Source organism: Pinus tabuliformis, chromosome X (genome assembly GCF_031772625.1).
Source record: "Pinus tabuliformis cultivar Carrire ecotype Pingquan chromosome X, CPIR1, whole genome shotgun sequence".
Lineage (NCBI taxonomy): Eukaryota > Viridiplantae > Streptophyta > Pinopsida > Pinales > Pinaceae > Pinus > Pinus tabuliformis.
Genome location: NC_142308.1, coordinates 422762646 through 422774672, shown reverse-complemented (window position 1 = coordinate 422774672; position 12027 = coordinate 422762646).

Sequence of the window (12027 nt, the reverse complement as noted above, 5' to 3'; positions counted from 1 at the left end):
CTCAAACATATTGTCTCTGAAAGTGGGATCAACATTGATCCAGAAAGGATCAAAGTAATTAATAATTTGTTAGCCCCCAATTCTAAGAAATAAATTCAATCCTTCATGGGAAATTAATTATGTCTGAGGATTTCCCATGGGGCATGGAATAGACGATGATGGGGTCTACTGTTAAGTCACTCTGTCATGTGAAGGTAACTGGTTCGAAACTCTATGGGCAAAAATCCAACCATGTTAAGGGCTGGTGTGGCCTAGTTCGGGTGTGATCCTCGGGTGATTTTGACAACTTAGATGCCCTTGGGTTTCAGTTTCTCAAGCCATAGGTCAAGCTTGGAGTCAAACTCAAACAACTTGACAAAAATAAATAAATAAAATATAATAAACTAAAATCAGATATATATATATATATATATATATATATATATATATATATATATATATATATATATATATATATATATATAATGTCTAAGTATTTATTAGTGATTTTGTCAAAATAGTCAATCCCATTCATAATCGATTACATGATGTAGACTTTCAATGGGATGATATTATTCAAAAATATCTTGTAGCAATTAAAGAAGCCATCACTTCAATCTTTGTCTCGGCGAAACTAGATTTCGTAAAAAAAATAATCATTATATATACTAATGCTACAAAAGAGGCAATTTTAGGCATTTTGTTGCAGAAAATGATCAAGGTGAAGAGCACCCTATAACTTTAACAACTCAAATCTTATCATATGATGAATTAAAATATTTGATAATTAAAAAGTACGCTTATGCATTAGTGAAAACTATAGAAAATTTTTGACTTTACATTCTTACCAACCACATAGAGGTAAGGGTCTTGTTACCTATTGTAAAATTTCTACTTTCTCAAATGCTTTTGTCTATAAAATTGGCACATTGGCTTGTGAATATATAAGAGTGTGATTTAACTATTGTTACATTTAAAACCATTAAGGGACGTGACCTAGCCCTCCATTTGGCCCAACATTCTGAACCAAGTGAAGGGAGTGACAAAGGCAATTCCACGTCTGCATTATTTTGTATTAATGGTGAGCCAGTTGACATGGTAGATCGCCCTTGGTATAAGGATATTATCTTTCACCTACAAAATGAAAGGTGCCTTGATGATTTAGAGAAATCTTAGTGTAGAAGGCTTCAAATTGAACCCTCTAAATACTTGATTTTAAATACACTGCTTTTTCGTAGATCTTTTGATGAGCCCCTTTTACGTTGCATTGATGACAAGGCAACTAAGATTGTTGTAGGTATTGCATGGATCCACCTTTTTTTGTTATGTACATTGGCAACAATTCCACTGCCAAATCCATGACACACAAAATTCTCAGAGTTGGTTTTTACTGGCCATTTGTATTCAAGGACAACTATATTTATGTCCAAAGTTGTGAGGAATGTCAAAAGGTTTTTGTAAGAGAATTTTTTTTTTTTTTTTTTTTTATTTACTATTATTATTTTTCGAGGAAATATTTGGGCAGATCCACCCAAAGGGATCACATCTCACTAGCTTATTAGCAGAGCCTAACCCCGAAGGCATTGAGGAGAATTGACTTGTGACCTCCCATTAGCGAGGTGCTTTAGCGATAAGAACTCGACCAATTGAGTTAACCCATGGGGCTAAACCCTTGCAAGCTATCATTCATGATTTCCCTTTTTCCAAATGGGGTTTGGATTTCATTGTTCCTATCAACCCACCTTCATCCACAAGGCATATCTTCATTCTAACTACAACTAATTATTTTACGAATTGGATAGAGGCAATTCCATTGAAAAATGCGAGAGATGAACAAGTGATTGAATTTATTGAAAGTAATATCTTTTGTAGGTTTAGTTTACCAATATAAATTATTTCAAATAATGATCCTGCTTTTGTTTCTGCTAAATTCACTCAGTTTTGCATGAAATATCAAATCAAGCATTCTACTTCCTCTACCTATTACCCACAAGGTAATGGGCGGGTTGAGTCAACTAACAAAAACTTTACTAAAATCTTGAAGAAAATCATCAATGATGAGCCAAGAAGTTGGAAATCTCTATTAAATTATGCATTATGAGTATATATAACCACCACAAAATGTTGCGCTCAATTATCTCTGTTTCAACTTGTGTATGACCAAGAAGTTGTCATGCCCATTGGACTTGAATCAAATTCTCTATGCTCGACATTACATGCAAAAGAGCTAATATTTATTGATGTTCCACAAAGAGTTTGGCTTTGTTGGCTTTGGAAGAGCAAATAAATTATTCATTAAACAATTTAAAGCACAAACAATAAACTGTCAAAAAATATTTCGACAAGAGTCTAAGAGTGTTAGCTTTCAGGTTAAAAAGAAGTCCTATTATAGGACTCAACCCAGGCGGAAAAAGGGAAACACTCAAACTTTCAAAAACTATGGATAGGTCCCTTCCCTATCATGAATAAAATTGGATATAATTCTTATATACTCAAGGATGATAATGATCACTTATTCTCTTCCACCACCAATGGGTCACATCTCAAGGCTTATATTGAGATGGACAAAGGATGATATGTATTTTTCATTAATCTTCTTTGTCTTTCCTTTTGAAATTTTCTGTTATTGTTGTTTTTAATTTTATTTTCAACATTGTTTGGTTTCTCGGTTTCTTTCACTTTTAATTTTTTATTTTCTATCTATCAATGTTATTGAGTACAATACTATTTTCCCTTCTCAAACCTAGGACATTCATATAAGATTGACAAAAGTAGCTAGTTCCATAAATTTCATGCTAATAACTTCTTATCAGCTATATCTATCATAAAGCAAGGAAAGCAATGATTGCTTAGTAGTTTACAAAGTTGGCGCTGCTGAACTTGATGCTTTCTCATCATCCTTTATGCTCGAAAATATAACATGTGATGTTTTGTCCCATCTTCTTGCATCCCATGCTTCTTTCCCCTATATGACAACATGCCTACCCTCTGTCGCTACTCAAAGCTCTATTTTATGTCTAGCAATCATGGAAATTATGAATTATGGCTTGTATATACAACCATGCATGTGGAGTCGCTAGATGTGGAGACAGTTACATAAAAAAAAGTTGTGTGCAAATCATTGCGTTATTACTATGATTCTCCCTTCTAAAAACAATGAATAATAAACCTAAAACAATTACAACTTAATCTTAATAAGTAGGGTCTGTTACACAGTAATTTGTCACTGCCTTCACCCCAGTCCTTCTACTGTGTCATGTGTCCAGTAAGACATGCTCATATTAAACAAATGCTCTCTTATGTTGCCAACTGACCCTCATTTCCTAAGTTTACTACCTCGTCGCGAGAATACATTTGATACACGCGATAGACCCATGTCATAAACAGTCCTATTGCGACCCCGTCGTCGGAGTACACCTGTTTCCCGTGATGGTCGGATTTCAAGCCCCAGCGCGAGGCTATTAACTATCTTTAGCGACGGTCGATCTGCATACATTGCTTCCTAGCGATGTCGGTGCTAAAGCTTAGTTAACGACCAGTGACGATCCAGATTGGGCGAATTTGTTCCAACAATCGACCTTCTGGATGTCTCTAGACCTGGTTGTTGGGTCAGTTTGGGTCGTCCTTCCCCCTATGGCATGGTAGTTTCGTCTTTTGTGCTACTTGCCCTGAGGATAAGCTCTCTCTCCCTCATTTTATGGAGACTCCTTCTCCTATAAAATCACTCACCATTGCTATCATCTGCTAGTTATTTTGGTTGTATAGTGTTACTGCTGCTTTTGAGTTTGGTAGATAGTTTTGGTGTGCATGTGACAAGTGTGGGATTGCTACATAGTTTGCAAGAAGGTGTGGAGTGCCCTTAACCTTATGTTAAAGCTTGTGAATGAGAGAGAGATATATATTGTTGTTTGGGAGACCCATCTTTGAGAGTGAATGCTTGAAGAAACATACTGGTTAGACCCTCTAAGAAGGCTTGTGACGTCAAGACTTGGCTGAAAGTTTTGCTCTTGTTTATCATTAATACAATTAATGATGATTTCCTATGTCTTGTACGTAATTTACTTGATAGCTTATGACTTCTTGACTTTATGAGTAAATAGATCATTGTTGTTTCTCGGTTACATGCTCTATTGTTTCCTTATGGTGTTTCAGGTTGATTGCTCATTAAGGAGAAGGAAGAGGAAGTTGGGGCAGTGCAACGGAACTTCATCAACCACTAGTTTGAGGTAGGCCTCCAACGATGACTATTTAAGGGAATTAATTATTGTTTTGTCCTTGCTGTGACTAGACCCACTTTAAGGCTAGAGGGGTTGCCTCTATCTGCAGAGGGAACACTTTCCTGTTTCACAAGTTGGCGACTCCGCTGGGGATCGAACCCGTAATCTTTAGTTTCCTCTACGCTATAATGCTTTGGCTGATATCATAGGTTATAGGTCTCCCCTTACAAGTTCCATGTGGTCTCGTACTGTCACTCCGACTTCGGGACCTTTTACTCCCCAGATTCACAATGTAACTGTCATGTTTGTCCCGACTAATCCAACCGTTTGTGTGGCTTCCTCAGCTCCCATTGTTAGTGCCGTCACTGCATCTTCAGTTGTGACCACTGTTGCCGGACTTTCAACAAGTCCTTCAAATAGTGGCCCTTCGGCATCCATATCTGGGGTTATTGACCCTAGCCTTAGTGTCCCACCTTCTTCTGGTTCCATTCCAGTAGGGTGGCATATGATCAATATCTTCAAGCTCTTTAGAATTGGGATCCACAAAATTTGTTTCATTATTATGATTCTCGAGGAGCCCATATTTACCACCTTGGACCCATAGCATCTCAGCCTGTGGTTGAGGTCTCGGTTCCATTATCTGTTGCTTGGGGTACCACGACTTATCATGGTGGCCAAGCACAGTCTTCAAATTTTCAAGGTCCACCCTATCAAGGTCAACCGTCTTACAGACAGTCGTACTATGGGCAACCTGGTAGCCCACAAGGACAAGCCATTCAAGGAAAACCTTCAGCCTTCAGTGGGTCTTCTTTCACATACTTCGGGCAACCTTCTGGTAACCCAGGACAACCTTACATTCAACAAGGCCAACCTGGTACCCAGCAAGGCCACCCTTCTGGACAAGTTGGTTAGCCTCAAATTCAACAAGGCCAACCAATTGTTCAGCCTACTCAACCATTTGGTCAGTCTGGACAACCTTCGGTTGCGCAAGGTCAACCCAATACCCAGCAAGTTCAAACTTCTGGGCAGATGGGCCAACCTCAACCTCAACCAGGCCAACCTTCTAGCCAGATGGCTCAGCCTCAGTTTTCTCAAGGACATCTGTCTGGGCTTGCTCAACCGGGCACTCAAATGCTCATTGCTTCTCAAGCTCCACCCGGTTTTTAGCCCCAGTCTGGGCTCCAAACCCAATCCGGTCTCCAAACCCAGGTTGGATCCCAAACCCAACCTGCTTATCAAATGCAGCCTGGTCCCCAGGCTCAGTTTGGAGCCCAGCCACCTTATGGTTTTAAGCAATCCCAAGGGCAAACTAAATTTGCCCCATACCAAAATTATCAACAGCCGTAGGTTAATCCTTATCATTTCCAGCAACCATATGTTGCTCTTGGAGGCCCAGTTGGTAATCAGTGGAATGCTGGGGGTCAAATCCAGGGTCAACCGTCCAGTTACAGTTATAATCCCTATGGACAAAATCCCTACAGACAAAATCCCTACGGACAAAACCCTTATGGGCCAAATTTGTCCGGACAAAATCAATGGGGGCAATAAGCGACTGGATGGAACTCTGGTGTTACTTCTTACCCACGGCCTCAGATGTCCTTCAACCCTCAATTACCCTTTTTGGCGACATTGGAATTACCAGATTGTCCAAACTAACAAATGATCCCATTTTTCATAATCCGTACTGGCCACCGGTTCCAAACAAAATTCCAGGTGATTGTCCCAAATTTGATGGTAAAGCTGGAGAAGATCCCCAAGTTCATGTCATGACTTATCATCTATGGTGTTCGTCAAATTCATGGCTTGATGATTCAATCTGGCTCCGCCTTTTTCAACGGACTCTCACTAGCTCTGCCGCAAAATGGTATATTGAGCTAGCTCGCGGATCTTTTCAGGACTTTAACTCGCTAGCTATGGCATTTTTAACTCATTTTCAGTTGCCAATTCGATATGAAACAGGCACACATCTCCTAACATCCTTAAAGCAAAACACAACCACGCATATCTTCGATCATATCCATGAATGGAGGAGACGTCGTCGTTTGATTAAGTTCTGGATTCTCGATCAGCTTCTGACTGATTGGTTCACAACCTCATTTGTCAGTCTGATAGCCTAGGACATTGTTATGGGGGCATGTGTAATTGAAGAGCAAGCTATTGCGCATGCTCAGTACCTTGACTTGGTTTAGTCGCAGTCCGGCACACTATATGATTATTTGCCTGATGCTCCACGATCCAGAACTTCTAAAGCCCCATTAACACCATCTGTTGATGGTGTCATCGGTTCTGTCAATGCGTCCTCTAAGAAATCTTCCATAAACCCTGGGAAGCAAAAGCCGAACGCTTCGAATGAAAATGCTTCTTAGGCCGTATCCAATTTTGGTAACACTTTCGAAGTTAACGCCGTTTATTCCACCATGGCGGACAAAACTTCAAAAGGAAAGAAGAAGGGAAAAGGAAAGAATAAAGCTGATCAACCGAAGCAAGATTCCCCTAAACCTCCACCCGAGGAAGGTGCCAAGTGCAAGCCTAAGTATCCTTGCCTTATTTGTGACGAGGATCACTATACAAAAGACTGCCTGAGGTGTTCTAACATTAGTCATTTGTTAAAAGGTGCCTCTGGGACTCCTGCCGTGCTCAAAGAGCCTTTTCCCTCGCAGTAAACTCAAATGGTGGCTGATCCATCTCAATCCTCCTCTCCCTTTGGTTCTCAGGTATTTATGGCTGGGACAATTCCCATCCATATCAGTGCTCGGTCAAAAGAGTATCCTCTGCCTGCCAAGAAGGAAACTAAGGTCCCCTCTATTGCCCCTTCGTCCAGCTTTCGTCCGCTCCATACTGAGCGACCTAGTACTGAGTCAGTCATCCGTCCTCCTCCTAAAGGGATACTCCGGAAGTCTTCTTACAACCCCAATGCTCGTGCTGTGCAGCACTACAACATCGTTGAGGACTTATCTCAAGCTCCGTCAGCTATGTCCGCATTAGAAGTCCTCCAGAGTTGCCCCTCTCAAAGGAAGTCATTGCTATCAGCCATCGATGGCATTGACCCGGCCAACTTGGATTTGATCACTTTTTACGTAGACAATCATGTACCGAGGCTGCCTCATCAAATTGCCTTCCTTATTCAAGTCATCATCAATTCTAAAACTATCCACCGCATGGTCACTAATGAAGGCGCTTCTACTTGCATTATGTCTATTTCTTGTTGGAAGGCTATCGGTTCTCCGACTCTGAGCCAGTCTTCCATTACCTTGGAAGCCTTTGATGGGAGAGAGTCTCGTCCTTATGGTATAATCTCACGTCTGCCTATTACCTTGGAAGGGAAGACGGTCGAAGTGGAGGTTGAAGTTGTCGATGCCAATTTAACTTACAACCTCATTTTAGGACGAAGCTGGACATATGCCATGCGAGCCGTGGCTTCATACCTATTTCGTGTCATTTATTTTCCTCATTAGGGGAAGATTTTCACGGTAGACCAGTTGTCCTTCTTCTCCTCTTCCTCCTCTGATGGAAACGTTCCTTTAATGGAGCATACCACCATTCCATATGAGAGTTTGGGTGCTGGACTCTTTAAAGATCTTGCCCTTATGGGTGCTTTTTCACTCCCACCTCCCAACATCGCTCCTGTTAATATGATTTCTGTTCGCTCTGATCCTTGGGTTCTTCGTCCTGTTGATCAAATAGAATCTTGGGGCGATGTGATGCTGTTGAGTCCTGTCGAGCTCAACTACGTCGAAATTGTTTCTGTATTAGCTCGGAGATGGCGCTTCTTCAGACCCTTTATAGGAAATTTTTCCTTCTGATGAAATGATTATTGAGACTATGTCTTTTGAGGAACCCCCTTGGTCTGATCATCACCATCGTTCCTCGTTTCTCCCTACCCGTCGGGAAATGCTTACTTGTCTTGAGTAGTTTGCTCCTTGTCTCCCCTCCCAACCCCTTCAGACACCCATCCAAATTCATCAAGTTTTTCTGAAGGGAACATGGGGAATATTACGCAAACTCAACCAATTGACATCTTTGTTAAACCATGTCAAAGTATACACAGCAGAAACAAAAACAAATTATACACACAGCAGAAATCATGAGACAACAAGTTTAACGTGGTTCACCCAACCAATCTGGGCTACGTCCACCAAATAGAGGCATCGACAATCTTATTATTCAACAGGAGATTACAACACATAATTCCTCACACTCTCTCAGCACAAATATCCTCTACAGGCTTACATTTTATAGCTGGGAGTAGAAAACTGAATCATAAATTCTCTCACAACAAATATAGGATGCAATAACTCCTCCTCAGGAATAACTGGAGCTAACTTAGCAACAAATCCTATTGTTGTCACATACATGAGATTTTTTCCAAAATTAATTAACAGAAAAATCTCAACAATCTCCACCTTGACAACAATTAGCTTGATACCCTATTCCTTTATTATTTTATCTTTTCTGCAAGCCAAGAGAAGCCAGACACCAACGTAGCTTCTCTAACAAAATGGGTTTCGTGAACATGTCTGCACAGTTTTCCTTTGTATGCACTTTTTCAAGAGAGACTCCCCTTTCAGTGATAACCTGTCTTACAAAATGGTACTTGATAGGTATATGCTTTGATTTACTATGATAGGTCGGATTCTTAGCCAAATGAATTGCACTTTGACTATCACAAAATAACTTGATGTTGTCCTGTAACCTACCAAACTCACCAAACAAACCTTTCAACCAAATCGCCTCTTTGCAAGCATGTGAAGCAACTATGTATTCTGCTTCAGTAGTGGATAAAGCAACAATGTTCTGTAGCTTTGACATCCAGCTAATAGCTCCACCTGCAAGAGTAAAGACATACCCTGAAGTTGACCTTCTCTTATCCAAATCACCTGCAAAATCGGAATCAACATATCCGCAAACAAATTCACTACTCCTGTTATAAGTGATACAATAATCACTTGTGCCTCTCAAATACCGAAGCACCCATTTCACTGCTGACCAATGTTCTTTTCCTGGATTTGCCATATACCTGCTGACAACCCCAACTGCATGTGAAATATCTGGTCGAGTACAAACCATCGCATACATCAAACAACCTACTACATTGGCATATGGAATTCGAGACATATATTCTTTTTCTTCATTTGTATTAGGACATAAACTAGAAGAAAGCTTAAAATGGGAAGCTAAAAGGATTGAAACAGGCTTCACATTGTTCATACCAAACCTCAAGAGTATTTTCTCAATATACTTCTGTTGTGATAGCCACAACTTACCATTATCTCCACGCCTAAAATTTGTCTTGCTACTCCTAGATCTTTCATATCAAATGTCCTAGCCATCTGAGCCTTTAACCTGTTGATTTCTATTATGATTTTGCTTGCGAAAAGCATATCGTCAACATACAACACTAAGATAATGAACATGCCATTACTTAATTTCTTAAAGTAAACACAATGATCATATTCACTTCTTATATAATTTTGACTCATCATGAAAGAATCAAATTTCTTGTACCATTGTCGAGGCGACTGCTTCAGACCATACAATGATTTCTTGAGCCTGCAGACAAATTTCTTGTTGCGATTTTCAACAAACCCTTCCGGTTGTTCCATGTAAATCTCCTCATTTAAATCTCCATGTAAAAATGCAGTTTTAACATCTAGTTGATGTAATTCTAAATCAAGTAAAGCAACTAATGCTAATACAATTCGAATTAAAACAATTTTTACAACTGGTGAAAATATCTCATGAAAATCAATGCCTGCTTTCTGAGAAAAACCTTTTGCGACCAACCTTGCTTTGTACTTGTCCTCTGTATCATCAACACCCCTTTTAAATTTGTAAACCCATTTACATCCCACAGTTTTTCTATCTTTAGGAAGTTCTACCGGATCCCATGTGTCGTTCTTGACTAATGCCATCATCTCGTCCTTCATAGCTTCTTTCCACTTTTCACTGTTAGAACCTTCTACAGCTTCCCGATAGCATAAAGGTTCATCATCATTAGCGGTTAAAGCAATTGAAGTAACATAATCATCATACATTTTAGGAGGACGTTTCTTTCTTGTGGACCTCCTTAAAGATGTTTCTGGTACTTCCACAATTTGCTGATTATTATCTCTAGGAACTTCTTCATGATCTGCATCTGAAACATGTCCATGATCCGCATCTTAAACTTGTTCATCTTGACTATCATCAGTATTTGAACTAGTTTCAAATTGAATGAGTTGAAGCTTATATGCATTATCCTGTTTCAATTTATCATCTACATCTGGATTTTCAAGTGAAGATTCATTAAATTTAACATCTCTGTTAATGATGATCTTGTGAGTAGTAGGATCCCACAATATGTATCCCTTAGTCCCATCACCATATCCAACAAAGATATATCTTTTTGATTTAGGATCTAATTTAGAACGCTGATGTTTCGGAACTAGAGCATATGCATCACAACCAAAAACTTTTAGTTTAGAATAATCACAAGGGTGACCTTTCCATACCTCTTGAGGAATTTTGCATCCTATTGCAGTTGATGGTGATCGATTTATAAAATAGCAAGCTGTAGAAACCGCTTCTGTCCACAATTCCTTCTGCAAATTGGTGTTACTAAGCATACTTCTTCCTCTCTCTAAAAGAGTCATGTTCATGCATTCAACAACTCCATTTTGCTGAGGAGTATATACAGTGGTTTTATGTCTTTCGATCCCAGCGTCCTTGCAATAATTATCAAATTCCTTTGAAGTAAACTCACCACCATTGTCAGTTCTTAAACATTTAATGGTTCTTCCAGTGATGTTTTCAACTAATGCTCTAAACTATTTGAAAACTGTGAATACATCAGACTTCTTCTTTAACATGTAGACCCACACTTTTCTAGAGAAATCATCAATAAAAGATACAAAATATGACGATCCTCCATATGAGGTTGTAGGAGATGGACCCCAAACATCAGAATGGATATAATCAAGGATTCCCTTACTAGTATGTTTTCCATTTTTAAACTTTTGCTTGCTTTGTTTCCCAAATAGACAATGTTTGCAGAAATCTAACTTAACAGACTTTAAATTAGGAAGTAACTTACGATCAGATAAAATCTTTAAATCTCTTTCGCTCATATGGCCCAACCTTTGATGCCATAAACGAATAGAATTATTGTCGTTTTCAGATACTGTAGAAACATGATCTGACTGTGTTCTTCCTTCTAACTGAAAAAGATTTCCAACCTTCTTTGCTTTCATTACTAGTAAAATTCCTTTATCAACTTTCATTACTCCACCTTGAATAAAAGTTTTATATCCATTAGTGTCTAGTACTCCTAATGAAATGAGGTTTTTTCTTAGTTCAGGTACATGTCTTACATCAGTTAGAATTTTATTTGTCCCATCAAACATTTTAAGCTGGATGCTTCCAATTCCCACAATGTTACATGTGACATCATTTCCCATGTAAACTACTCCATCATTGATTGATTTATAAGTTTTAAACCATTCTCTATGAATGCACATGTGATTTGATGCACCAGAATCTAACAGCCAACGTTGATCATGATTAGAAAAACTAACTAATAACACTTCATCACTCATACCTGAAATGGATGCTGAACCTATATCTGTCATGTTTGCTTCTTTCTTCTCTGTCGAAGAGTCTTCTTTGGATGTTTGCTGTCTCTTCCAACAGTCCTTCTTCAAATGTCTCGATTTGCCACAAAACCAGCACTTTACCTTACTCTTCTTCCCTTTCGATTTTGAACGCGAGTTGTTGTGCTTACTGAAGCGTCTTTCTTTAGAACGACCTCTGACCATCATTGCTTCTAATGTAGAGGTTTCTGAATTTGACCTCT